The sequence below is a fragment of the Daucus carota genome, chromosome 2 (genome assembly GCF_001625215.2).
Source record: "Daucus carota subsp. sativus chromosome 2, DH1 v3.0, whole genome shotgun sequence".
Taxonomy (NCBI): domain Eukaryota; kingdom Viridiplantae; phylum Streptophyta; class Magnoliopsida; order Apiales; family Apiaceae; genus Daucus; species Daucus carota.
Window position 1 is genome coordinate 18,318,821 of NC_030382.2, and position 26,435 is coordinate 18,345,255.

Consider the following 26,435-nt stretch of genomic DNA (forward strand, 5'->3'; position numbering starts at 1 on the left):
TATATCAATGGCTAAGAAGAGGGAAAGAAAATAGTCATCGATGTATCAAGGCTACTCTCATTTATCCAGTGATATGTAACACATTATCAATTGCTAAAATAGCGATCGATAGTGGCTATTTTGACTTAGACAAAATTGAATTCCATTTGTCACATATCACACGCTGCATAAAAATATAAATGAATAACTAGAGAAATTTAACATACCAAGTTCACTTACTAATCTTGAGAATATGGATTCATGAAGTGGTTTGGTAAAAATATCTGCTAGTTGTGTTTCACTGGGAAGAAAATGGAGCTCAACTGTTCCATTCATCACATGTTCCCTAATGAAATGATACCTAATGTCTATGTGCTTTGTTCTTGAGTGTTGCACTGGATTCTCAGTTATGGCAATAACACTTGTATTGTCACTAAAAATAGGAATTTTGGAGACTTTTAAACCACAATCCACCAGTTGATTTCTCATCCATAAGATCTGTGCACAAAAACTTCCAGCTGCAATATATTCAGCTTTTGCAGTTGATGTAGAAACTGAATTTTTCTTTTTGCTGAACCAAGAAACCAGCTTATTTCCAAGAAATTGACAGGTGCTTGTTGTACTTTTTCTATCAATTCTACACCCTGCATAATCAGCATCTGAAAAACCAATTAAATCAAAGCCAGAATCTCTGGGATACCAAATACCAAGATTTGGGATACCCTCGAGATATCTGAAAATCTTTTTAATTGCTATCAAATGAGATTCCCTAGGATCAGCTTGGAATCTAGCAGAAAGACAAGTGGCAAACATTATATCAGGTCTACTTGCTGTTAAATACAAAAGTGAGCCAACCATGCCTCTATAACTTGAAATGTCCACTTTCTTTTCCTTAGTATTCAATTCAAGTTTAGTGGCAGTGGCCATGGGAGTTTTAGCAGTGGAGCAATTTACTAGATCAAACTTTTTCAATAAGTCATTTACATATTTAGTTTGACTAATAAATATGCCATCACTAACTTATTTGACTTGCAAACCAAGAAAGTATGATAATTCTCCCATCATGCTCATTTCATATTTACTTTGCATAAGCTTGGCAAACTTTTTGCAAAGTTTCTCATCCGTACAACCAAATATTATGTCATCCACATAAATTTGAACAAGTATACTACAGCCATTAACATTTCTATAAAATAGAATTTTATCTACAGTACCTCTTGTGAAGTGATTCTCAAGAAGAGACTGTGATAAAGTGTCATACCAGGCTCTCGGTGCTTGCTTCAGTCCATAGAGAGCTTTCAAGAGAAGATACACAAATTCTGGAAAATTTGGATCTTCAAAACCAGGTGGCTGACAGACATAGACTTCTTCCTCTAGCTCACAATTTAGAAAGGCACTCTTGACATCCATCTGATAGACTTTGAAATTGGCATGAGCAGCATAAGCAAGAAAAATTCTGATTGCTTCAAGTCTGGCTACTGGAGCAAATGTCTCATCATAATCTATTCCTTCTTCTTGAGAGTAGCCTTTAGCAACCAGTCTTGCTTTGTTCCTTGTTACCACACCATTTTCATCCATCTTATTTCTGAATACCCATTTTGTACCAACAATAGCTCTGTCTTTTGGTTTAGGTACCAGCTTCCATACTTTACTTCTTTCAAACTGGTTTAGCTCCTCTTGCATAGCTAGAATCCAGTCTGGATCAAGAAGAGCTTCTTCAACCTTTTTAGGCTCAACCTGTGATAGAAATCTACTATACAGACATTCATCCATGGTTGCTCTTCTTGTTTTGACACCTGCAGCTGCATCTCCAATAATGAGCTCAAAAGGGTGATCCCTTGTCCATTTTCTATGGGGAGGTAGATTTGATCTGGATGAATTGGCTTCATTTGTGAAGTCATGTTCATTTTGAGAAGCTCCCCCTAAGTGAGTGGACCTTGAGCTACTAGCCATTGATGGACTAGCAGTTGATGGAACATTAGCCGTTGATGATGATTGAGGTACATCAACTACTGTCCTAGCAGTTGTCGTATTATTAGCAATTGATGGAGAAATTCCACCAATATTTATATTTTCAGCATAATCATCATCATCACTTTCCAGCTCTACCACACCTTCAGACTCATTTTCAAATTGAAGAACATCATGAAATCCTTCATCATCCAGGCCTTGAATTTTCTTGTCATCAAACATCACATGAACAGATTCCATAAAAATGTTTAATCTTAGATTGTAAACTCTATAGGCTTTTCTAGCTGCATATCCAACAAAAATCCCTTCATCTGCCTTTGCTTCAAATTTGCCAAGGTTTTCACCTTGATTTCTCAATACAAAACACTTGCATCCAAAGACATGTAGAAAGTTTAAGGTTGGCTTTTTTCCTTTAAACAATTGATAGGGTGTCATTCCTTGTGCTTGGTTTATCAGAGAGATATTTTGAGTGTAACATGTTGTGTTAACAGCTTCAGCCCAAAAGTATGTTGGTGATAAGTGGATTTTATATCCACTTGGAAGCCTTCGTTTTGGCTTAAAGTGATGGAATGGCCTCAAGCTTTTGATATTTTTGATATGTTTTAGTGTGGTGTTGTGTAGGTTTCTTGGAAGGAGAACGAAGAGGGGAATCATAGCTTTAATTGAAAAAAAACGGCGAAGCAATCGGATGCACGAGGAGAAAGTTACGGACGTGAAAAGGTTGGGTGTCAGGGTTGCTGATTTGGCGCGCCCGCCCCAATTTTGGCGCGCCCGCCCCGTTGGCGCGCCCGCCCCAACTCTGGCGCGGCCGCCCCACGACCTGAGCGGAAATTTGGCCCGATTTGCCCGTTTTTGATCCGTTTAAAGGCCCGTTTGCTGGGAAACTTAAAGGAGGACTTGGGGGACTTAAAAGAAAACCTAGAAACATTCTAAGGAGCACGTGACGGCTACGGGGAAGATCTAGATTCATAGTTTTCTTTTGTATTCTTCCAATTAGGCGATACTTTTGGATGCTCATTCGGATTTGTTTCGAAACTCTTGTTTTACTCTTTTGACTTTGTTTTTCCTATTCAGTACCATGTTTACATTCGAACCCATGATGATGAGAAGTTCGATTATGAACTAATCATTGTCATGGGATTTTAGCGGATTTATCGATGAATTTCAGTAGTTAATTTGCCTTGTTCATATGTGATGGTTTGATTTCCTCGTATTGGTTGTGCTTATTCATCTTGGATGTGTAGCTAACATCTAAGATTGCTTGTTAATCTTTATTGAAGCGACAGTGAATATATTGATTTAGAACTTGCCATGCGAGCATAGGTTTCGTGTTCGATAACATGACTTGTGATGTGATTTTACCCATCTTGCATCGCCCTATGTAATCTTGATAGATAACTTGTTCTTCAACCGTTATGTTTTCAAATCTTATAGACATATAGGGTCTAAGCATAATTGGTGTCTGTTTACCTTCTATCTTAATTGTGGATGTGTAGCAGTATGGTGCACGTATAACGACAGTTAGCGTGTATCAGTCTCGTGTTATCTGATTAGTTATCAACCATTACAATCGAATAAAGGTAGAACTCTGAATGAAGTTGTTAATGAAGCTAGAATCCCATGTTTATTCTCATTAATAAATCGTTATTCTCTTAGTTGATAATTCTTAGTTTCATAATTCAAATAGGATTAGTTAAGTAGAAAACCAAAACCCAATTTGATACTTGTCTAAGCATTGAATAATAATCATACATTGGTGCATAAGTGCATATTTCTGAATACACCAGTCTTTGTGGGAACGAACTTGAATTATATTCTATATTACTTGTGACCACGTACACTTGCATGATTTTGTGCGAACAAGTTTTTGGCGCCGCTGCCGGGGACTCGGTGTTATAATTTAGTTTATGTGCTTGTCATCAGTGGTCGTTAAAGTTCACTGACTTGGATTCTTTTCTCACTTTAGTTCGTTTGTGTGTGTTTCAGGTACTTGAGAGACGTGTATGCGAACACGTTCTCAGGCTCGTAAGGAAGCATTAATTAAGGAAGAAACGATAGAGATTGATACGATGGTTGATCAACCACCAGCTGTGAATATTGCTAAGGCTCTGAAGGCTTTCTCTGAGCCTAAAATCAATGACATTCAATCGAGCATTGTCAGGCCAGCAATTCAGGCCAACACTTTCGAGATCAAACCGAGCACTATTCAGATGGTGCAGAACTCAGTACAGTTTGGGGGTTCTCCGACTGAGGATCCTAATACTCATATTCGGGACTTCATTGAGATATGCGACACTTTCAAGTTCAATGGTGTTACGGACGATGCCATCAGATTGAGGTTGTTCCCATTTTCTCTGAGGGATAAAGCTAAAGGATGGTTGCATTCTCTTCCTGCAGGATCTATTACGACATGGGAGGATCTGGCTCAGAAATTTCTTACTAAGTTCTTCCCTATGGCTAAAACCGCTGCAATCAGGAATGCTATCACTCAATTCTCTCAATTGTCTGGTGAAACTTTATGTGAAGCTTGGGAACGCTACAAGGAGATGCTTCGAAAGTGCCCACATCATGGGATGCCTGATTGGATGGTGATAAATTGTTTTTACAATGGGTTGGGTCCTCAATCGAGGCCAATGCTCGATGCTGCATCAGGTGGAGCTCTATGGGCTAAGAGCTATGATGAGGCTTATGAGTTGATCGAGATGATGGCCGCGAATGAATATCAGAATCCTACTCAGCGTCTTCATCAGGGCAAGGTAGCAGGGATTCTGGATGTTGATGCCACTTCAGCCATAGCTGCTCAGCTTAAGGCTCTTACTATGAAGGTGGATTCTTTGGCAAATCTAGGAAATCAGCAGCCACCTTCAGTCTGTGAGCTCTGTGCTGGGGCACATTCTCCGGATCAGTGTGCTATATCGAGCGAATCCGCTCAGTTTGTGAGCAACTTTCAGAGGTCGCAACAGCCAGCTCCGGCCACTTATCACCCCAATAATCGGAATCATCCGAATTTCAGCTGGAGCAATAATCAGAACTACATGCCACAACAGCAGCAACAGTTTCAGCAGCAAGGATCTAGACCTTTTAACCCTTCTGGTTTTCAACAACAGTTTGCACCGAGGCAGCAATTCCATCCACCCGGATTCCAGCAACAAAATCATGGGGTGGCTGGACAGTCTTCCAATGAAAGATCAGAATTGGAAGAATTAAGACTAATGGTAAAAAGCCAATCTGTGTCAATCAAGACTTTGGAGAATCAGATTGGGCAAATTGCTAATGCGTTGATTAATAGACCACAAGGAACTCTTCCTAGTGATACTGAGGCCAATCCGGGCAGGAAGGAAGTGAAGGAACAGGTACAGGCTGTCACCTTGAGGTCCGGAAAGGTTACGAAGGATAAAGAATCAGCAACAGAGCGAAACAAGGAAGAGAGTGATCAACAGGTTGAAACACCCGTACTCTCATCTGAGTCTGATAGTGGAAAAACTGTTGTTGAGGCTGACAAGAATAAAGTCAACGAGGAAGCAAGCAAGGATTCAGCCGAAAAGTCTAGCCCGAAAACTGATACTGGGGTCAAGCAAGTATATCCACCTCCACCTTTTCCGAAGAGACTTCAAAAGCATAAGCTCGACAAACAATTCGCCAAATTTCTAGAGGTCTTCAAGAAATTACAAATCAATATACCTTTTGCGGAGGCTCTAGAACAAATGCCGAGTTATGCTAAATTCATGAAAGGTATTCTATCTCGAAAACTCAAACTTGAGGAATTGGAGACTGTGGCTTTGACCGAGGAGTGTAGTGCTGTATTGCAACAGAAATTGCCCCCGAAGCTGAAAGATCCGGGAAGTTTCACAATCCCGTGTACTATTGGGCAATTGTCATTCGACAAGTGTTTGTGTGATTTGGGAGCTAGCATAAATCTGATGCCCTTGTCTATTTTCTTGCAACTTGGTCTTCCGGAGCTGAAACCTACTAATATGTCTTTGCAACTGGCTGATCGTTCGATTACATACCCAAGGGGGATAGTTGAAGATGTGTTGGTAAAGGTAGATAAACTAATCTTCCCTGCTGATTTTGTCATCCTAGACTTCGAGGAAGATAAGAAGATTCCCATCATCTTGGGGAGACCTTTCCTTGCGACAGGGTGGACTTTGATTGATGTTCAGAAGGGTGAACTCACAATGAGAGTTCAAGATCAGATGGTCACTTTCAACGTGTTCAATGCCATAAAACTTCCATCAGATGAGGAGGAATGCTTTAAAGTGGATATGCTCGAAGCTGCAGCTCATTCGGAAATTGATAACAGGCTGAAAACTGACATCTTGGAAAGGATTTTATCAGGTGACTCAGAATTCGGTGGTGAGGAGGAAGTAGAACACCTTCAATATTTGAATGCTTCTCCTTGGAGAAGAAGGATGGAACCTCCAATTGAATCTCTTGGGTTATCGGAATTGAAAGATTCTCATGAACGACTGAAACCCTCTATTATTGAAGCTCCTAAACTTGAGCTTAAGCAATTACCCGAACACCTAAGGTATGCTTTTCTTGGTGAATCTTCTACATTACCTGTAATTATTGCATCTAACCTTTCAGGTATCGAGGAAGAAAAGCTTTTGAGAATTCTTAAGGAGTTCAAATCAGCCATTGGATGGACTATTGCAGATATTAAAGGAATTAGCCCTTCTTATTGTCAACATAAAATTCTGATCGAGGAGGGTAGTAAACCCACTGTTGAGCATCAAAGAAGACTCAATCCAATCATGAAAGAAGTGGTGAAGAAGGAGATTCTTAAGTGGCTTGATGCCGGCATTATTTATCCAATCTCGGATAGTTCTTGGGTGAGCCCTGTTCAATGTGTGCCTAAGAAAGGAGGCATGACCGTGGTAGCTAATGAGAAGAATGAGCTCATTCCGACGCGAACAGTCACAAGTTGGAGAATATGCATGGATTATCGGAAGCTCAATAAAGCCACCAGAAAAGATCACTTTCCGTTGCCTTTCATTGATCAGATGCTTGATAGGTTAGCCGGTCACGAGTACTATTGTCTTCTGGATGGGTATTCAGGGTACAATCAGATTTGTATCGCACCAGAGGATCAGGAGAAGACCACTTTCACTTGCCCTTTTGGCACATTTGCTTTCCGTCGTCTTTCTTTTGGACTTTGTGGTGCACCAGCAACTTTTCAGAGATGCATGATGGCTATTTTTTCCGAGATGATTGGTACCAATGTTGAAGTATTCATGGATGACTTTTCTGTGTTCGGTACTTCTTATGATGAATGCTTGAGCAACTTGACGATGGTGCTAAAAAGATGTGTGGAAACTAATCTCGTTCTTAATTGGGAAAAAAGCCACTTCATGGTTCAAGAAGGCATAATCCTTGGGCATAAAGTTTCGAACAAGGGTCTTGAGGTGGATAAAGCTAAAGTGGAGACAATTGAAAATCTTCCTCCACCAATCTCCGTAAAGGGGATTCGGAGTTTTCTTGGTCACGCGGGCTTCTATCAACGGTTCATCAAGGATTTCTCTAAAATCACCAAACCCTTGGGCAACTTGTTAGAGAAGGATGTGCCCTTCAAATTTGATGGAGAGTGCTTGGTTGCATTTGAAACTCTAAAGAAGAAATTAACCACAGCACCTGTTATTACTGCACCTGATTGGAATGAACCTTTCGAGATGATGTGTGATGCTAGTGACTATGCGGTGGGAGCTGTGCTTGGTCAGAGAAAGAATAATATATTTCATGTGATTTCCTATGCTAGTAAGACTCTCAATGGTGCTCAGCTGAATTACACTACCACGGAGAAGGAACTACTAGCTATTGTTTATGGATTCGAGAAATTCAGATCTTATTTGCTTGGGACAAAGGTGTTTGTCTACACTGATCATGCTGCTATTCGGTATCTGGTATCGAAGAAAGACTCGAAACCTCGGTTGATTCGATGGGTTCTTTTGCTTCAGGAATTCGAGTTGGAGATCAAGGATAGAAAGGGGACTGAAAATCAGGTGGCTGATCACCTTTCTCGATTGGAAGATCAAGACCGAGCATCCAAAGACACCACCTTGATCAACGAGTCTTTCCCTGATGAACAACTATTTGGGGTACAAGAAGAAGAGCCATGGTTTGCAGACATAGTGAATTATCTTGTGAGTAATGTCATTCCTCCTGATTTGTCTTATGCTCAAAGGAAAAAGTTTCTTCATGAAGCGAAGTGGTATCGTTGGGATGAGCCATTCTTGTTTCGTCAAGGTTCCGATCAAATTATCAGAAGGTGCATTCCATACAGTGAGATTGAAGGAATCTTGCAAGCTTACCACGACTCTAATTATGGAGGACACTATGGAGGACAGAAGACAGCTGCTCGTATTCTGCAGGCGGGGTTCTTTTGGCCTACACTCTTCAAGGATGCTCATCAGTTTGTGTTGAAGTGTGATCGTTGCCAAAGGGTTGGTAATATCTCTAGAAGGGACGAAATGCCTCTCAATGTACTCCTCGAGGTTGAAATCTTTGATGTGTGGGGTATTGACTTCATGGGACCCTTTATCTCATCTTGCAATAATCTCTACATTCTTCTTGCTGTGGATTACGTGTCTAAATGGGTTGAAGTCAAGGCTTTACCAACCAACACAGCTGCGGTAGTCATCAGTTTTCTTCAGAAGAACATATTCACTCGCTTTGGTACTCCTCGAGTTATAATCAGTGATGAAGGCTCACACTTTTGCAATCGAAAGTTCACAACACTGATGGAACGGTTTGGTATCAATCATAGAGTTGCCACTGCTTATCATCCTCAAACAAATGGGCAAGCTGAGGTATCTAATCGGGAAATCAAGCGAATCCTAGAGAAAGTTGTGAGTCCTTCAAGGAAAGATTGGGCGTTGAAGCTTGATGAGGCCGTCTGGGCCTATAGAACGGCTTATAAGACTCCATTGGGAATGTCACCTTTTCAGTTGGTTTATGGAAAAGCATGTCATTTGCCTGCAGAGTTAGAGCATAAAGCATATTGGGCTTTAAAGAAATTAAACTTTGATATGACAGCTGCTGGTGAGAGAAGAATGCTTCAGATTAATGAACTCGACGAGTTTAGGCTTCAGGCGTATGAGAACAACAAGCTTTACAAGGAAAACGTCAAGAGATGGCATGATAGAAAGTTGGTGCAAAAGGAGTTTTTCATTGGCCAACAAGTGTTGCTTTTTAATTCTCGTCTCAGACTATTTCCTGGGAAGTTGAAATCTAGATGGTCGGGTCCTTTCACAGTAAAGAAGGTGTTTTCACATGGTGCTATAGAAATTTATGAAACAACACCGGAGGAATCATTTAAAGTGAATGGACAAAGAGTGAAGCCATATTTCGGAGGACCGGTGAATCGCGAGTCGGTAAGCACCATCCTCTCTATTGTCTAATTCTTAGAGTTTCACGTCAAGCTAAGGACGTTAAACAAGCGCTTCGTGGGAGGCAACCCACGCTTTTTCAAGCAATTCCTGTTTTTCTTCTGAGAAAAAAAAAATCGAAAACCCACTGCCACGCCGGGGCCCCCGCGCCACGGCTGGCGCGCCCGCGCGAGCGGGGCGGCCGCGCCGGGACGGGGCGCCCGCGCGAGAACTCCAGTGCGCTACTGCCACTCCGCGGCCCCCGCGCCACGGATGGCGCGCCCGCGCGAGCGGGGCAGCCGCGCCGGGCCGGGGCGCCCGCGCGAGTAGGCAGTAGCAGTTCGGGTTTTTATAAAAAAAAATATTTTTTTTTTCTTTTGTTGCTCGTTTTTGTTAAGAAACCCAGCACCTCCCTTTAATTCCCAGCCCCTTTAAACTCCTTTTCTAGCCCTAATTCAACACCCAAAATCATCCCCAAACACAAACCCACTTCATCTTCTCCAACCCCAATTATACATACATATACATACAACTATACACACACCCATCTACACCAAATCTCATCTATTTTCACTCAATCTCTCTACTACAACCTACCAATACATACATCTTCAAATCTATGGCACCCAAAAGGGCTAGAAGATCCGGGAGCACTAGTTTGCAAGCCCAATCAACGGATTCTTCAGTTATTAAGTTCACAACCCCGGAAGCACAAGAAGAGTTTATTCGTCTTATGGGTAAGTCAATTACTAAAGAGAGGGGTTTCTTGCGTTCATCGGGTGATGGTGGGTTGTTTTTGATGATTCAAGCTAGGGGGTGGGAGTCGTTGTGTAAGGCACCGGAAGCGGTGCCATTGAGCATTGTCCGAGAATTTTATGCTAATGCTCGGATGGAAAAGAATGGGTTTGCAATTGTTCGGGGCTTGACCGTGGATTACACTTTGGAAGCCATCCAAAAGCTCATTGGGGGTCAAGAGATGCAAGAAACGGAGGAGGATTGGGTGCGCAAGGATAAGAGGAACGTGGACTTGGATAAGATTGTCCATGAATTGTGTGTTCCGGGTACGGTGTGGAAGCGCAATCCAACCACTAATGTGCGCGTCTCGTTCCCTACATCTGCAATGAACAGGTATACCCGAGCTTGGAACCTGTTTATTTGTTCTAGTATCATGCCCTCGGGTCACCCACACGACGTCACTGTTGACCGTGCTATATTGTTGTACGGTATTTTGAGTGGAGAGTATGTGGATGTTGCTTATGTTATCCATCAGAACATTATGAGATTCCTGAGGAATCGTACTTGGTGTGGCCATTCCTCATGCCACAATAGTGACTAGGTTGTGTGTGGCGGTGGGTGTGAGTTGGTCGGCTGAGGAGCAGTTGCAGATGCCGAGTGCTCCCATTGATCATGCTATTATCGAGCGATTACCCGAGTGGGATGGTGGCATACCCCACCCTATGGGGATGGGTTATAGAGATTCCAGGGGGGGACGTGCTAGGGCACCACCTCCAGCGTCGCCGGATCGAGCTCAGGCTGCACCAGATCGAGCTAGAGCTGGGCCTTCTCAGACAGTAGAGCACTCGGGTATTGGAGGCAGTGGGTTCAGTGATTCTCAGTACAGGAGGCTCACTAGGCGGATGGATACGATGCACGATATGCATAGTCGGTTTGCTAGGGATTTGACACAGGCGTTGGGGACTGCTTTTCGTGCTACGGGCGTAGACGTGGAGTGGCCTGTGTTCGGTGCTGATATGGGTTATCCTCCAGCTGACTCTTCACCTGATGAGTGTGAGGAGAGTGATGGTTCGGGCTCCTTCTAGGTACATTCGATCCTTTTTATCACCTTCAATGAGGACATTGAATATTTTAAGTTTGGGGGTGGTAATCTAAGGACTAGTAGTGATGTGTGTGTTCATATAGGTTGCATGTTGCATATAGTTTAGCATAGTCTTTCATATTGTTACATATTAGTTAGTTTGTTTATATATATATGCTTGTGTTAGTAGGTGTTAGTAGTTCATATAGTTGCATGTGCATGAATCTTGAAGTTGTTTCCCAAGTTGATGTCCTATGATGAGTTTATGTGCATAATTTCTTGGCTAGTAGTCTTGCTCATATGTGATGCCTTGTTACTTGGAAATTGCTTGTGTGGAAATTGTAATTACACTTATGCTTTAGAGATAAGACTTAGATTAACTTATTTCTTGAGTCCTTGCATTGAGTTGAGCGTAGAGTTTGGATTATTCCCTTTCTGAACTTAGAGTTTGTAAATCTTAAGTTTGGGGGAATTAAGGGATGAATATGCCTTTCTAAAAAGAAAAAAAAAGAAAAAAAAATAATCAGGTACTCCTTTGAGATCAATGGGTAGAATGCAATGTCATGTGAAAGGGACGATCCATGTACTTGTGCTGGTATTAAGTGCAAATGTATTAGAATAAGCAAATTCTTGGTGACTTTTCACAACCCTTGATTACTGGAGAATTACTTGATTAAAAAAAAGAAAAAAAAAAGAATAAGCGAAGTCGAATGGGGGTCGTGACTCATTTACACTGAGAAGCGTCCTAACTTTAGACTTAGCAAGAAAAAAAAAAGAAATAGAAAAAAATAGGAGAGGCATAGGAATTCTTTGATGACCCTAAATTGTAGTTGACTCTTTAGTAAAGAAGTGTTTAAACCTTATTCTGATTAACGGCTCATAGTGAGGACTTTGTTGAAGTTTGATATTCTTTGTTTTGTTTCACTAGAGAGCATGCTAGCACACACGATGCACTTCACACTTGTAGTGGAAGAGGACAGGGCTAATATGTGAGAGAGATGAATGCCGAGAATGTTGCATATTCTGAGGATGCTATGTTAACACGGATTACACTTCATGATTCGATTAGATGTAGGCATTTAGTGCATTCATGCATTGCATTAGTAGTAGTTGTGTGTGTCTATGCTTGAGGACAAGCATCGGTTTAAGTTTGGGGGTGTGATAAGTGGATTTTATATCCACTTGGAAGCCTTCGTTTTGGCTTAAAGTGATGGAATGGCCTCAAGCTTTTGATATTTTTGATATGTTTTAGTGTGATGTTGTGTAGGTTTCTTGGAAGGAGAACGAAGAGGGGAATCATAGCTTTAATTGAAAAAAAACGGCGAAGCAATCGGATGCACGAGGAGAAAGTTACGGACGTGAAAAGGTTGGGTGTCAGGGCTGCTGATTTGGCGCGCCCGCCCCAATTTTGGCGCGGCCGCCCCGTTGGCGCGCCCGCCCCAACTCTGGCGCGGCCGCCCCACGACCTGAGCGGGAATTTTGGCCCGATTTGCCCGTTTTTGATCCGTTTAAAGGCCCGTTTGCTGGGAAACTTAAAGGAGGACTTGGGGGACTTAAAAGAAAACCTAGAAACATTCTAAGGAGCACGTGACGGCTACGGGGAAGATCTAGATTCATAGTTTTCTTTTGTATTCTTCCAATTAGGCGATACTTTTGGATGCTCATTCGGATTTGTTTCGAAACTCTTGTTTTACTCTTTTGACTTTGTTTTTCCTATTCAGTACCATGTTTACATTCGAACCCATGATGATGAGAAGTTCGATTATGAACTAATCATTGTCATGGGATTTTAGCGGATTTATCGATGAATTTCAGTAGTTAATTTGCCTTGTTCATATGTGATGGTTTGATTTCCTCGTATTGGTTGTGCTTATTCATCTTGGATGCGTAGCTAACATCTAAGATTGCTTGTTAATCTTTATTGAAGCGACAGTGAATATATTGATTTAGAACTTGCCATGCGAGCATAGGTTTCGTGTTCGATAACATGACTTGTGATGTGATTTTACCCATCTTGCATCGCCCTATGTAATCTTGATAGATAACTTGTTCTTCAACCGTTATGTTTTCAAATCTTATAGACATATAGGGTCTAAGCATAATTGGTGTCTGTTTACCTTCTATCTTAATTGTGGATGTGTAGCAGTATGGTGCACGTATAACGACAGTTAGCATGTATCAGTCTCGTGTTATCTGATTAGTTATCAACCATTACAATCGAATAAAGGTAGAACTATGAATGAAGTTGTTAATGAAGCTAGAATCCCATGTTTATTCTCATTAATAAATCGTTATTCTCTTAGTTGATAATTCTTAGTTTCATAATTCAAATAAGATTAGTTAAGTAGAAAACCAAAACCCAATTTGATACTTGTCTAAGCATTGAATAATAATCATACATTGGTGCATAAGTGCATATTTCTGAATACACCAGTCTCTGTGGGAACGAACTTGAATTATATTCAATATTACTTGTGACCACGTACACTTGCGTGATTTTGTGCGAACAGTTGGTAATTTTGATTCTTCAAGCATTGTTCTAGCAGCTTCAATAAGAGTTATGTTCTTTCTTTCAACAACACCATTTTGTTGAGGGGTTCTTGCAGCAAAGAATTCATGGTGAATTCCTTTTTCTTCGCAGAAGTCTTTCATTGTGGAATTCATGAACTCAGTTCCATTGTCACTTCTGATCCATGATACTTTCTTAATTGGATCAATGTTGTCAACTATCTTAATGTGATTGATGATGATTTCACTTGCTTCATCCTTGGCATGAAGAAAGTAAGTCCAAGTAAATCTTGTAAAATCATCCACAATCACAAGACAGTATTTATTCTTTGAAATGGACATGATATTGACTGTCCAAACAAGTCCATATGTAGAAGTTGTAGAGGTCTATCAATTGAGGATTTTAATTTGCTTTTGAAAGAGGACTTTCTTTGCTTTCCAATTTGACAAGCATCACAGAGACCATCTTTGGAAAATTCCAACTTTGGCAGTCCTCTAACAAGATCTTTTCTCACAAGATCATTCATGGTCTTGAAATTCAAATGGGACAATTTCTTGTGCCATAGCCAACTATCATCCAAACTTGCTTTGCTGAACAAGCAAGTGAGAGAATCTGCACTGGTAGAGTTGAAGTCAGCTATGTAGACATTTCCCTTCCTATTAAAACCACTTCGTTATCTTTCTTGTCAGAGATAACACAGGCTTCTGTTGAGAACCAAACTTGATGTTCTCTGTCACATAGTTGACTGATGCTAAGCAAATTATGCTTAACACCTTTAACTAGTGCAACATTGTCATAGATGACATTCCCTTTAGAAGTGAAGCCATATCCCAGAGTAAATCCTTTGTTGTCATCTCCAAAGGTGATACTTGGGCCAGCTCTTTCCTCAAACTTGCTGAGCAGGGTAGAATCTCCAGTCATGTGCCTTGAACATCCACTATCAAGGTACCAAAGATTCTTTCTTCCTCCCTGCACAGTTCAAAAATATTTTAAGTTGACTTTGGTACCCAAGCTGTCTTGGGTCCAGATTTGTTAGAAACCACCTTTGGTTTAGAAGCATTACTTTCCTTGGATTTAGAAGGTTTAGAAACAACTTCATCCTCAGAATTAAGCTTCTTAACTTTAGGTATCACAACAGAATTAGAAGAACTAACATTGGTAGAGTTCCCAGAAATTTGATTGATAAAAGCATGATTCATGTTATCATAATGAATAGGCATAGCAGGCATGTTAAATGCACCAAAGTAAGGATTAGGCATGAATTGCCTAATGAATAGGGGCATTTGGGAACATAGGCATATAAGGCAAGTGAGCATTCATCATAGGATTAGGCATGCAATGATCAGTTACAGCATTTTTGCAGTTAATAGCAAGATGATTAACACTACCACATTTAGAGCAAGTTTTTCTAATGGCATTTTTGTCAGGAGTGTAATCATTCTTTTTATTGATCCTAACTTTTCCATTCCTAGAGCTCTTCTTCTTTCCTTTTCCAGCCTCCATTCTTTCTCCACTGTGGCCAATACCTTCTTTCAGTTTTCTTGAAACTACCAGATTCCTTCACAAAGTTCTTATCGATGGGCCCATATTTCTTATCTAGCTTTTTGAGTTTTTCTTCATCAACTGCTGTTTGATTCTTCGATGGATGGCTTTCATCCGTTGATGGAGTATTTGTCAATGGATTATCACTATCCACTAAGAGATTAGAGTCATCTAACAACTTTTTGTTCTTCTTCCTGGAATTCATACAAGAATCTTCAAGAACTTGTGTGGAACACATATTCTTAAGAACATTCCTAGAATATTTCCACTTAGCTATTATCTCTTGTTCCCTTTCCAATTGCTTTTTGAGAATTTCTTCTCTTTTCAGAACAGCCAACAAATCATCCTTAGCAAGCTCAGAAGACTTTTTGAATTTATCCAGTTGGATTAATTCAGTCTCAAGCTTTCCATTTCTTTCAACAAGCAAATCATTAGTCCCTTGAATTCTAACATTTTCTTTTGTTAGAGATTTAAGAGACACTCTAAGATTATTAATTTCATTAGACATGTCATCAATGATTTGTTTGCACTCAGATTTAGTAAGATCAGATGTGTTGGGGGTTTTTACCTGTCCACTGCTGGTGGTGGAAGAATCAGCTTCATCTCCAATTGCCATTAAGGTTAGATTGACACGGTCCTCATTGTCAGAGTCACCTTCATCAGCAGCCCAGTCACCATCCTCAGTTATGAATGCCTTTTCCTTGTTCTGCTTGAGTAGATCAAAATATTTTCTTCTGTAATCTACATTTTCAGAAGAAGATCCTTTCTTCTCAGCAGCAGGTCTTCTGCACTCATTAGAGAAATGCCCAGGTAGACCACAATTAAAGCATTTGAACTTTTATCTATCAACCATACCAGATGGTTTGGATTGATTCCCTCTGTTGAATGGTCTAGAGTTTGCAGCATTTCTTTTGAATTTGAGTTTGGAGAATTTTCTAGCAAGAAAGGCTAAATGCTCATCAAGATCATCTAGCTCATCTTGGGCTGAGGATTCCTTATTTTCTTCAATGATTTTTCCTTTATTCTTTCCAACTTCATTCTTACCTTCACCAGTGTTGTTGCTTGAGTTTTTAACCACAGACTTTAATGTCTTCTCCCCTTCTTCTTCCTTCTCAGCTACAAGAGCCACAGTTTTCTCCTTTTTGGAGTTCTTTTCCAGTTCTTCATCTTGTTGTATTTCAAGCTCATAAGTTTTAAGAATACCATAAAGTTTATCAAGAGAGTATTCATTAAAATTTTGAGCTTGTCTTATAACAACAGTCATGGGTTTCCAATCTCTAGGCAAGGCTCTTACAAATTTGAGATTAGATTCCTTGATCATATAGACTCTACCATACAGTTTCAATCCATCTAACAGTTTTTGAAATCTGTTAAATAGATCATTTAGAGATTCTCCAGATTTAAAGTGAAAGCTTTCATACTGTTGAACAAACAGCTGCATTTTGTTTTCCCTAACTTGATCAGTGCCTTCACATAGAGTCTGAATAGTGTCCCATACTTCTTTTGCAGTAGGACAGTTGATAACACTGTCAAACATGTCATCATCAATACCATTAAACAAAATGTTCATGGCCTTGTTATCCTTATACACCTCTTTCTCATCTTCTTCAGTAAACTCAGAGGGATTTCTAGGCACTTCAACATCTTCAGCTTCACTTCCATCAAGTCTCAGGGCAGTGTTTATTTTGACTAGAACATGTGGTCCTTTCTCAATACAGTTCATATAGCTAGGATCTAAGGAGAGAAGATGCATCCTCATTTTTACTTTCCAGTGAAAGTAGTGTTCTTTGACCAGCATTGGAATCTTGACTCCTTCATCTATTCTTCCCATTGTTGATTGTCTTTAGGATCTTGAACTTCTTGTATGTTAGAAGCCTGGCTCTGATACCAATTGTTATTTAGACAATGCAAACAATAAGTTAGATTGTAGAAGGGGGGTTGAATACAATCTACAAAAATTTTAACAAATTCTTGCTTAACAGATTATATTCAAACTACAAGAGAACATTAAAACTAAAACAAAAATTTAAAGAACAAGGATCTTAAAAATTTCAGGTGGATTGTTTGATCCACCTGAGTGATTTTTATATTAAGAACCTTCCAAGTAAAAATACTTGGTTGCTTACAAAAGAATGAAGAGTAGAAGCTTACAGTTTCTTGCTTACTATTTCTACTACTTTGCTCTTCAGTTCTTGGTGTTTGGATACTTTGAAATGTAAATTACAAAGTGAATATATGCTACTACAAACAAAACTAGTCTGTAAAAGTATTTTCCTACTCAATTTCCAGCTATTACAAATATAGAATTTCTTGGATTTTATACAGCATTTGGCAGCTTGAAATTCTTGTTGCTTTGCCAGATATGGTAGGCTTCGAGGTTCTCAATATTTCACTAAACTTCTTTTGGTTTAGCTTCCAAAACTGGTGCAGCATCTGTCACATCAACCCATGTGCTCTTTGTCTTTTACTTGACTTGTAGCTGTCAATTGCTAACTGTCAATTGCTAATATTATCGATTGATAATATTCTTGAACTATCAATTGATATGTATTCTGAATTAGTTATTGATAGCCTTCCTGGAATTATCGATTGATGGTGTTGATGTAGCGATTGATAAGCTCTCTCAATTAGCCATTGATACTTCATGACTAGCGATCGATCTTCACTTCACTTGGATAGATTACATGACTTCAGATATTTACAATTATGTCACCCTATCTATACATCCATTGATAGATCAACTGCTAATCTAAAAGTATTCATAACAATATATCAATTGCTAAGATGCTCCAGCTTTGTTACAGTACCTCATCATCCGTTGATGGGTCAATCTGGTCAATTGATACCGCCTTAGCATGCTATCAATTGATCAGCTACATGCAATTTTATTCCAAGTGAGAATAAAATATTTTGTATCAACAAGCATCACATATTCCTAACAAATACTCATCCTCCCTTATCAAAGAACCGGCTCAAGAGTTTAGATATAAGCCAACCGCAAACCTACATATCATTATTAGGATTTTGTTATAAAATTAGAATCTGATTTATGATTGATATTCTAGGTGTTAATAATAGCACCAGAAACTACCTCGTATACTATACACACTCGAACTCAAAGATTAAGAGAAAACAAGAACTTCTATTCTGAATTGAATTAAAAGTAATCAAAATCATCAGACAGGAACCCAATCAGAGATATTACTTGAGTATTGGCATAATATACCGAATTACAAAGCACATAGATCTAAACAGGAATTCGGAGGCTATCGGCTGATGAGGTACACTCCGGAGTAGGAGGCGATGAGGATTCAGTGCAATCTTGTTTGGAGCAAATATTTTCAATTTGACTAAAACCTAGGCTAAGAATTACTATATTTCAACTGAAAATACCGTTTGGAGTAATATATTTGCTCCAGAGATAGACTTGGATTTGAAAGTTTCTCTGACGAAGCACAATTTTCCCACGTCGAGAAAACAAAGACCAAAGCATGTCGCATATATATAAATAGAGGCATAATGCCTAGCGTTTAAATTACTTACCTGGATGCGGTCAATGGGCGATCAATAAGGCTCATGGCCTAGGTCAGTGACCTCCATTGCACTAAGGCTCATGGCCTAGGTCAGTGACCTCCATTGCACTGAGGAGGGGCCTATTGATTGTTAACTATAAGTTACTTTAGACTTTAGGGCTTTGTACAAAATATTTTTACGAGTCACAATTGATTTTGCAATTTCGAGAATTTTATGAAATCGATTTCGTGAAAAATTAGTAAAAATATGTTTTTATGGTAGCGAGCCCAACAACCTGAGATTTGGTAAAATAAAAACGAAAACAGGAAGCAAAACCTTTAAAACCATCTAGCACCTCTATTACCAGGACACAGTAAATTCAGTAGCCTAAATCTAACACTTAGTCTAAAATTTGATTTGTATTTTTAAAGAATCATGCTTGTATTTGGATATTAAGAAGCAATATATTCAAGAACTCGTATTTTTCTTTTGATAATTACACACATACACATACCCGCCTTGTCTTTGACAAGATTTGGACCCTCGATATCTCGTAAAAGGACGACTTTGACAAGATTCGAACTCTCGACATCTCATAAAAGGAACGAGTGAAATATCATTGAATTAAGAGTTTGGTCTTGCAGGTGGATTTCATTGACAACAATGAGCAATTTTTGGCCTACACAAATGTTCCATTTCTCCCTTGGGTTGCAAGAACAATCGTGTCATTGCCTGTAATTAGAGCTTCGGACAATGCAGGCTGGATGCAATTCTGACGCCCGGTTCCGTTAACCATGAACAGATTACATTCCACCGGATATCTGGATATATACTGCAAATATTGAGGAGAAGAAACATATTAATTAGCACTGTCAAATAATATTTCACGACTTCCATAACAATACAAACAAAAATAGCATTCAATATTTACCCACGAAAGTAGAAATGCGAATGTACCAAGGTTGTCGCCAACATAAAACTCCTTGTCCTGTGCCCAAGCCTCATAATCAAATTATAAATTTGACGGTTTTCGTTCAAATATAATAAGTTTAATTCGCTTGAAAGCAGCCAAATTAATCAAAAATATTACCATAAAAAATGCCATGACCTTGTTGTATATGCTACTATCCCACCTGTAACCAAATCAAAATAACCCATTCCAATCCAATAACAATAACCCAATCAAACTATACTATACTTTGCAATTTCATATAAACATAATTTAGATAAACATTATAAGAAAACTTGATCATACACCATTCATTGATCATACACCATTCATAACAGATGGTAAAAGTTTTACGCTGCTAAATTAGTTTGTACAGAAGTTATAAATTCATTCACCAAGGTTAGGCCAACGACTTGTAGTATCATATGCACATTTCTACTTGTGGATTTTAGTCTTAAAGTCAAAGTGAATTTCCAAAAGTTAGCCTCAAAAGATTAGTTAGTCCCTCATAAACCTTGTATCCATTACAAGGGATAATCCCCTGCTTCATCGTCAACGTCTTCATCATCATGGTTTCTTAAGATGTCACGATCCATTGGAGATTTTTCAATACTAGTACCCTGCAATTGAAATTATCTTCATGAGCACAGGAAATAGCATTTCAAAAATGAATATTCGCTGCAAATACAAGAAAAACAAGAGATTAAAGCTTCACGCAATCAAAACTAAAACTGAAGAAACCCCCCCCCTCCGTTTAACACACATATATGAATATTGTTAGAATTCAAACCCTCATAAGTAGTATCAATAATGCATGGAAAATTGGCTTGCTGGAATCATGGATTCAACATTCGTGCACACAACAGCCAAGAAGAAGAATAACTGCAAGAGACAAAAACTCCATGTTTACTGGGGTTACATAAATAAGAATAGTTATCTGAATAAAAGGATAAGTAGCTGCCTAGTCAATGTTTACCGCTTCTGGATAATTATAATACAAACTGGAGCAGCTAGATGGTGGCACGTAGCAATAACTCTTTTTCTCTGTTCAACATAGAAAACTGCATGTCAATTCAGAACCCTAAATATAAGGTGGGCTGGTACAAACTTCTGATGCAGTGTTCTCCACCTTCAGTAAAAATACGTTGGTCATATGCAGTGACAGTTCTGCACGTGGCAGAGGTGGCTTTAACGGTGGCTACCGTGGTGGACGAGGACGAGGAAGGCAGTCCTTCAATAGAGGCCAGAATTCTGAAGGCTATCAGCCATCTGGTCGTGGTCAAAATTTCAGAGGCCGAGGACGAGGCGGATATCACTAACGAGGTGATATGTCTCAATATCAGTGCTATAACTGTAATAAATATGGTCATTTCAGTTATGAGTGTAGAGCACCAAAGGTGAAAGAAAAAAGTCATTTTGCAGCAGCAAAAGAAGACAAAGATGTTGGCACTACAATGTTTCTCACTTACAAAGGAGACGGGGAAAGCAAGAAGAATGTTTGGTATCTTGACTCAGGGGCCATTAATCACATGACTGGCCACAAGGAGTTATCCATGGAGATAGACGACACCATCAGTGGAGAAGTTACTTTTGGTGACTCGTCAAAGAATCCGGTCAAAGGAAAAGGTATTGTCACGATCATGTCAAAGAAAGGTGAAAAGAAATATATAAATGATGTTTATTATATTCCTGCATTGAAAAATAATATCATCAGTCTTGGCCAACTTGTGGAAAAAGGATTTAATATACAGATGTAGAACAATTCCCTCATCAGAAATCAAGCTCGGGCATTGGTTGCGAATGTGGAGATGTCAAAGAATCGTTTGCTTATGATTGATATGCAAACGAAGGTATAGAAGTGCTTTAAGTCAGTCATTAAAAATAACTCGTGGTTGTGGCATTTGAGATATGGTCATCTTGGTTTTTATGGCTTGAAATTATTGTCGAAGACAAAAATGGTGGACGGTTTGCCAGAAATCAACGAACCAGAAAATTTGTGTGAAGCGTGTGTAAAAGGGAAACAACATCGACAAAGTTTTCCCGTTAGGAAGTGATGGAGATCCAGGAGGCTATTGGAGATTGTTCATACAGATATTGCTGGTCCATTTGATATCTCATCACTTGGTGGTAATAGATATTACCTAACATTTATTGATGATTTTAGTAGGAACTTGTACATATTATCACATGCACAAGTTGGGGGATATTGTTGAGTATATTTGATGATATCAACATTTACTATCAGAATATGAAGATCAAATTTTGTCTGAGATCAATACTTGACAAGCACAGAGTATATGAGAGTTTATCGTCAGAGAATGTTTCTCAGAGTTTGCCCCACACATGGTTGGTAGGAGATGATTGATCATAATCAAGAAGATATATACGGCAAAGATATGTCGGTTCTAGGACTTTAGTAATTAAAAGTTATTAATCATATGATATGTACTATAATGCATAAATCATGTTAATCATGTATTTAATCGATAGGCTAGTTGTGTAGTATATAAGCATATATTAGGTTTACACTATATGTGTTAAGTAACATAGTTATGGTGTAACCTAGCAACTCTCAAAAAATATATGTTCATGCTTTGAGAGAGTAGTTGTTATTCAGTGTCCATGAGTTTTTAGCAGTCAATACAAAAACTATTTTTGGTTCAATTGTGTTTATCTTTTGAATTAATTGTTACCACTGTATTCAACCCCGTTTTTATTGTGGACTAGGGCCTATCATTTCTAATCGAAAATTTTGAATGTATAATACTTGAGTTAGAACTCCATTTAAGATGACTACACTTGACTTTTTTTATATATAATCATGTGGTTTTCTTTTACTTCAATAATCGCTGTGACACCCTCCAAATCCGGGTCATAGACTTGGGGGTCACACACAACAATATAAACCTGCAAACCATAATAATATATGCATTGACCCTAAACATCCACGGATCGCTCCAGGTTATAGTATGAAACAAGCCACAACTTAAGTTATATTACAATACGTCAAATCCCAATCCATATCTTACAACTTACAAACATAAAACGCAGTGCTTACACACAACGATACTCAAAAGTTTATAATATCAGCAACTCCTAGCAAGGCTTTCCAACACTCATCCTGATACCTTAGCTTGATGGCTAGCCTGTGGGTCCTCGCTAACAGTAGTCTCTTTCTTCACTGGAAAAGAACATAAGGCAACGCAAGAGTGAGCTTACAGCTCAGCAAGTAATATAAACAATAAACTGAAGTTCAACATTTATCAATAAGAATGAATCAAGGCATCAATTTCCCTTTTTAAATCAATGATTAGAATTGGATATTCATATTTTTATTTAAAAACCAAGGTTAGGCTGCTGATCAGTCACGCACTAACCCCGAGCCAGGTACATACCAAGCTCTATCACTGGATCCAAGGCACACATTGGCCTAATGACCACGAATCTGGTCTGACCACGAATCTGGTCCACATTTATAAAACAATCCAATTCTTTAACAAGATAATGAAATCAGCAATATCTCAAGAAATCAGAATCACTACTATTTGAACAGAAGCAATATACCAAAACAGAATCCTAATTGTCAAATCAGAATCATGATAATTGGTGGTGTAATAAATATCAGGATCAAAGGACAATTCAGAAGTAGGTTTAAATATCCTCACAATATGTTTGAAGAATGTCTTGAGGTTGAAAGGAAGATCAAGTATATAGTGAAGCTAATTCGAGGTGTTGTATAGAGAACAATGTAAGTGAGAATAGCTTGAGGTTTCAAATATGTGTAACTTGTAGGAATTTCAAGTGTTAGGGTGTATATGTGTGAACATTCTTCAAAAGAGTATTATAGGCATTTGGTAAGACATTGTATATTTTGGTGAAGTATTGTGGTATATGGCTTGTACTGTTGGGCATTCAAGGATGGAAGAATATCAGAGCATGTGATTTGTGTTTTCAAGCCTCAAAGAAATGGGTATAAGTTTAATTGAAATCAAAATCAAGGTTCATCTTGTAATCCAGGTGTTGAAAGGGTTGAATAAGGTTTATCAATAATCAGGATCAATAGCACAATATATCAACAGAAGCACTTTCAAATCTATCCAGAACAATGACACTATATGCAGAAGAATAACTCCAGGAGTTTACAGAAGTATAAGTTGAGAATAGAACACTTGCCTTATTCTGAAGCTTTACTTCTCTCTATAGCTTTTACTAATCAGAATCACTCCAATACTACTTGCTTTCCCTTTCTAAGCCTGTCCTTCTCTGATAATCACAATATTCATCTATCAATACTTAATCTCATATCATTCTATTTGTTTCATAGTTGAAACAAGCTTCTATCTACCCTTCGTTTCACTTAAATCCGATATACGGTTCAAAAGATATTAATAAAACAGTCATACAATGTTCACATAAGCATTTCACATATCAATCAAGTAGCACATAGCACATAACACATAAGAGAATCAATGATATAGCTTTTCAGAAAAGGTTTGGGGTTAAAATGATTTTTCTGGTATTTGTTATGAATTTTCAAACATTTTTCGGAATAAAAACGGGTAAAAGAATCAAGTTATAATTGAATAAACAAGTTCAAATACTCGAAATAAGGTTCGAAATCACTTGAAATCAATTAACAGATCTTCAACATACTTTAGAATAATTTTCTAAAGCTTGAAACTATTTTTCTGGATTTTTAAAACATTTAAAACAATTAAATTTAATTAATAAATCAATTAAATCAATTAATAAATAATTAAAACAATTAATCAATTAATATTCAAATTAATTGACTAATTATAATAATTAATTACTAATTAAAATTAATTAATAAATTAAATTAGATTTGTTTTTGAATAAAGAAATAATTAAAAACTATTTTTGAAAATAAATAAATGATTTTTGAAAATAATTTGGAAAAAGGTTTAAACTGTTTAAAATCAAAAGTTTATACGTAGGGTATAAACTGTAAACTTTGGAAAGTTTGGTGCCTAGAATGACAGAAACAAAACTTTAGTGCAACAACTTCATCTCCCTCAAACGTTGAGGGACTTAACTGTAATATTTCCAGCCACCGCCTCCAAACTCGCCGGAGACGGCGTTACAGACCGTTTCCGGTCACTAAAAGCTCCAGAATTGATTCGTAGGCTACCATAAACTTGTACGCATCATCAAATCAGATAAACGTGCCAAGAATTGGCCGGAAAAGCCGAAGAACAGTCCCGCCGCCGGCGGGACGTTTTCCAGTTTCCGGTGGTCCAATCCGGCTACGTTCATCTCTCCTGAACATACCTACAGCTTCCTCTCGATCTACTGAACATGATGATATCAACCAATCTTTCCCAGATTCAGTAAATAAGAAAATCCCAATTTCAATTGAAAACATTCATACGGTTTATAAACCCTAATTTCCAATTTGAATAATCAAACCCAAATTTGAACATGTTATTGAACTCCAAATCATGCATATAATATACCAAAATGATCAGGAGAAGATTATCTACAACATGGAAGCATAAAATCACATAAATCATATCAAAATCAAAAAGCCCTAATTAAACACTAATTAGCCTGAATTTAATAACTCAAATTACTTCCTACCTGTTAATCTAGAGTTGTTTTTGAGACTTGATATGGATTCTACGCTTCGATATCTTCGATTTGACTGCTTGCACGCTCGATTCTGAGTCCGATAACGTCTTCAAATCTTCGATTGAATTCCAAGAACACGAAGAACGATAACCCGGTTTCTCTCGATTCCCGTGTATTGAAATGATAATTATGAAAAATAAACTAATAATTATCCTATTTATAATTACGAATAACTGGCCCCCATTTGGATCATACCGGATATAAAATACACTTCTTAATCATTAAGTATTAATAAAACTGATCCGTTCGGGACCGACTTTAAAGATAAATATCAGATACACACATTACGAGAAACTTATGGGGCTCCGAGCTTTGTCTGGCACGAAGTACGAGAAATATAATGCTTTAGTCAAAATAATTTGGGGTTAAAAATATCCGGCGTACACGTTTATCGATACGGTAAAATAATAATAATATATTCATGAAATCGTTCCGAAACTCTTTCACGTAAATCCGTACACCATATATGGGAAAAGTTAAAACACGAAAATTGTTCAGAATATCTCAAATAACAAACCGGCGAAACTTTCCCGGAAGCCCCCCGGGGTTTAATTATCGAGTAAACGGGTTTAAAATCAATTTAATAATAATATATTCATAATATACTTAATTAAATCCTTAAATCAAATATTAAATCATATAATAATCCATAATTTTCCAAATGAGTGCCTAAATTCTCCATATTTTGATCTGATCATATAAAAATTATCAACTCACAAATCATAACACACATAGACGATCATGCAGCAAGTCACTTAACATATAATTCACAATTAATTCACATAATATTCACAAAATATTTACATACTGGTATAAATGAACACATATCGAAATCCCGGATATTACATCCTTCCCCCCTTAAAAGGATTCTGTCCTCAGAATCTGCTAAGAAAACAAGTGAGGATATTTCTCACGCATATCACTTTCTAATTCCCAAGTTGATTCTTCAACTTTTGGGTTTCTCCACAATACTCTCACTATTTTCACCACTTAATTCCTTAACACCTTTTCCTTCCTATCTAGAATCTCTATTGGATTCTCAACATAAGACAAATCTGCCTGAAGCTCTACTGGCTCGTACTCTATCACATGCCTAGAATCTGGATGATACTTCTTAAGCATTGACACATGAAAGAC

At 38.3% G+C, this 26,435-nt stretch overlaps 1 non-coding gene across 1 annotated transcript; it reads right to left on the minus strand.

Moving 5' to 3' along the window:
• Positions 1–4,418: 4,418 nt before the first annotated feature.
• LOC135150918 (small nucleolar RNA R71) lies at positions 4,419–4,525 on the minus strand. Its single transcript, XR_010289379.1, has one exon. It is a non-coding gene; the product is annotated as a small nucleolar RNA R71 (small nucleolar RNA).
• Between the last annotated feature and the right edge of the window lie 21,910 nt (positions 4,526–26,435).